The sequence below is a fragment of the Corylus avellana genome, chromosome ca3, assembly GCF_901000735.1.
Source record: "Corylus avellana chromosome ca3, CavTom2PMs-1.0".
Lineage (NCBI taxonomy): Eukaryota > Viridiplantae > Streptophyta > Magnoliopsida > Fagales > Betulaceae > Corylus > Corylus avellana.
Window position 1 is genome coordinate 29,157,291 of NC_081543.1, and position 4,304 is coordinate 29,161,594.

The 4,304-nt window shown below is 35.7% G+C and overlaps 1 pseudogene; it reads left to right on the forward strand.

Moving 5' to 3' along the window:
* Positions 1 to 33: 33 nt before the first annotated feature.
* Positions 34 to 4,304, forward strand: part of LOC132176137 (geraniol 8-hydroxylase-like) — an 8,522-nt pseudogene continuing 4,251 nt past the window's right edge.

Here is a 4,304-nt window from a genome sequence, read left to right on the forward strand (position 1 = left end):
TTTCCTTCTACCGATCAGAGTTCATAGGGAAACATGGATTTCTTGAGCTGCATAACATGTCTTTGCCTCACCTAGATCTTAATCAAAATCTTCCTTACGATTCCAAGATGCCATCCGAATCCCAAAAAGCTTCCACCTGGTCCTAAACCTTTTCCGGTCATCGGAAACCTCTTAGATCTCGGCGACAAACCCCACAAGTCCTTAACCAAGCTTGCCAAGGCTCATGGCCCCATAATGAGCCTAAAACTAGGCAAAGTAACCACAATCATCATTTCTTCAGCAAACACCGCCAAACAAGTCCTCCAAACACATGACCAACTCCTATGCAATTGATGTAAGAAATTTCATTTAAGGTATGTCCCTTATGTCACATATATTATTATGATTATAATATATATATAATTACGGTGTTCAATAATTTATTCCAATTAAAGCTTATTATATGAAATCAAATATTTAGAATTAAATTGTTGATTTAATTCTTGTGGAAACAAAATATTTGATTTCATTACTGATTTTATTTTGTGGAATCAAATAATCTGTATTGATTATTTATTCGATTTTTATTCCTTGATGGGATGAATAATTAAAGTAACAACTCTAATTGAAGGTCCCTGACCTATCTATAAATAAGGCTTTTGTATTCCATTAATTGGCACTGTTTTCTAGTTTTGGTTGCCGTGAAGTTGTTCTTCAACTCGCTTGAGCAAAGCAATGGCCGGAAGTACTTATATATTAAATTATTTATGCGGCTAGTTTTATTGTTGATTAGCATTTAATATATATAGAATTTTTACATGTGGTATCAGAGCCTCCTCTAAGCCATATTTGCTTTGTTTAATTTTGAGATATGCCTGCTATATATAAAATTTTAATTTTTTGTTTCAACAATATTTTATTTTGTTTATTCGATTATTGAAACAAAAATATGGTGAGGAGCATAAAGCATGAAACCCACGGCCATTTTGATATATATATATATATATATATATATATATATTGTTTTGTTTTGTTTCTGTTGAAATTAAATGAAAGGCCGTAACCACTTACTGATTTGTTTTGACCAAATTGCCCTTCTTATCTCTGGAAAATTTTTGGAACAAAATTACCGTGAAACCCGAAAAGTTGCTGCTTTGGCCGCATGTCAGACGAACCTCCAGAACTCTATGGCGGACGGACCTTCGTGGATTGCCGGGTTCTGGCCACTGTTGTGCACCGGTTTTCCCCACTGGAAGCAGCGTTGGCCGCATGAAGTGAGTGACAGCCCGATGAGGACTGCCTGTGGCTCAAAGCAGCGGCAGCCTGTGGGTTGGATGGAGCCACTGATCACCCCCGGTCAGCGTCATCTAGGGCTGCTGTGCTGCGGTCCTGATAGACTGCCGCATGAAGTCGGCGGCCCATCACAGTTCGGATGCACGTGAGGGACGGCAGCGCTGTTTTTGGCGATGGTGCTGGATTGAAGGCGGCCTCTCTCTCATCACCAGGCGGTCGTTTGGCCGTCTGGGTGGCGGCTCTGCATGGCCAGCGCATGAGGAAGTTGAAGTGGCGGCGGCTAGGGTTTTGGGTATTTCGGGTTGGGGAATATGATGATCCGGGTAGGGTTTCTAACCCATAAGGAAACTGGGTCTAGTGGTTTTGGACCATTGGGTGTGGGCTTTATTTTATCCCAAGCCCGATATAGTTATAAAAAATAATTTTTTTAAAAAAAGGGTCATTAAGTGGGCTGACCCAAAAGACAAATCCATTTAAAGTGGCCCATCTGGATTAAAAAAAAAAAATGTGGGTTTAGAAATTGGGTTCATAAAAGTATAAAGGGCTTAAGGCTACTTTCAAGACCATTAGGCTATGCAGTTTATTATGTTTTAATATTACATTTTTTATTTATCTTATGATTTAAATTGTTCAGTATTAAATTGTTGTTTCTTTAATACATGAACTTAAGGATATATTTATTCTTTTAATTGTTTAAAAATAAATTGTTTGATGCCTGGACATGAGGATAATTAACTAAGCCGCATATGTTGGTGAATGTTTATGGTACTATCCAAAATTGCAATCAGAAAGCTTAGGCAAGGCAATTCTTGGGACTTAAGTGTGCCGTTGTGTGCCCTCTCACTTACCTAGGACACTATTCGGTTGTACTTTGAAAAAATACTGTTTACCCACTGACATGTTGGTTTTGTCTTTTATTCTTGGGAACTTTATTTTAGCATCTATACAGTTATTGAATGCTAATGAAGTCATGATTATTATAATAATTTTGGGAGAGCTACAGCATCCCGATTTTATAATGATAATTGCATCAAGATCATATATGTGAACTTCATAAAGAAAATTAACATCATGTTGTAATTAATTCATAAATTTTATTTGCCAATCCCCACAAGGACGTTTTTATTTTTATGACTTAATTAGAATAAGATAGTAAATTTAACATTGAAAATAAAATTTCTCTTAGGCCCACAAGTACGGAAAAATTTTATTTATTAATGCTAAATTTATTAGTCTTATTAATAAAAAGTAAATTTCATGCGTGATGCAACCTTTGCCCATAGGTAGGTTGAAATTTACTATTAAGTTAACATTGGTTAATTTAAATAAAGTTATTTCATAGTATTAAAGTATTTTCTTTGGTTGTTGCAGCTATTCCTTCTGCTTTAATGGATGGAACTTTTCATGTTCCAATGCTTAATGGTAACAATTTTACTGATTGTAAAGAAAATTTATTTTTCACATTGGGGTGTTTGGAGCTTGACTTGGTGCTCCGTGTGGACGAACCACCTGCCCTCATGGAGAAAAGTACGCCTTAAGAGATTGCTAAACATGAACGGTGGGAGCGATCAAATCGCTTAAGTCTAATGTTCATGAAATCTCATGTCTCTAAGGGCATTAGGGGTTCTATCCCTAAATGTACTAAGGCTAAGGCATTCATTAAGGCAGTTGAGGAACAATTTGTGAGTTCCGACAAGGCCTTAGCCAGCACCCTAATGAAGAAGCTATCAAGCAAGTCCTTTGATAATTTTAGAAGTGTACGTGAGCACATTATGGAAATGAGGGACATGGCAACTCAACTCAAGTCCCTAGAGATTGATATATCTGAGTCATTCTTGGTTCATTTCATATTTAACTCTCTTCCATCTGAGTATGTTCCTTTTAAAATATCCTCTAACACACATAAGGATAAATGGTCAGTAAATGAACTTCTGACCATGTGTGTTCAAGAGGAGGAGAGGTTAAAACATGAGAAGCCAAAAGGTGTTCACATGGCTATTCATGCTAAGGGAAAGACCAAGAGAGGCAAGCATGCCCAAAAATTCAAGAAGGAGAACAAGGAGCCAATCAAGAGAATTGGCAAAAAGCATACTTGCTTCTTTTGCAAGAAAAAAGGGCATATGAAGAAAGATTGCCAAAAATATATAAAGTGGGTTAAAAGAAAAGGTAATCTTATATCTCTAGTGTGTCATGAATCTTTTTTTGTTGAGGCTCCTAATAATACATGGTGGATTGATTCAGGTTCTACAATCCATATTGTTAACTCAATGCAAGGTTTTCTCACAACAAGGAAGCCAGCAAGCAATGAACAACGTGTCTATTAAGGAAATAAATTGTTTTCACAAGTAGAAGTTGTTGGGACTTTTAAAATAATTTTGAAATCTGGATATGTTTTAGATCTTGAAAATGTATTTTTTATTCCAGAATTTTTTAGAAATTTAATTTCTGTTTCCAGATTGGATGTTGTTGGTTTTGAATTTTGGTTTATCAATTCAACTTTCAGTATTTTTAAAGGTGAACAATTGATTGATGGTGGAATAAAAATTGATGGTTTATTCAAAGTTGATCTAAATCCCAATTTTGAAAACAATTATTTATTATTGCATACTGATGTTGGCATAAAGAGGAGTCTAATGGATCAAAGCTTCGCTTTGTTATGGCACAGGAGATTAGGACATATCTCCATAGAAAGAATCAAAAGGTTAGTGAATGACGGAGTTTTAAAAACTCTTGACTTTACAAACCTTGGTACTTGTGTGGATTGCATAAAGGGAAAGCAAATCACTAAGACCACTAAAGGTGCCAAAAGGAGTTATGAGATTCTTGAGATCATACACACTGATATTTGTGGACCTTTTCCTACTCTCTGCCTAAATGGTCAAAGATATTTCATATCTTTCATTGATGACTATACAAGGTTTATGTATCTCTATTTTTTAAATGATAAGGCTGAAGCATTAAATGCTTTATAGACCTATAAGGTAGAAGTAGAGAAACAAAAGGAAAAAAAAATCAAGATCGTAAGATCTGAT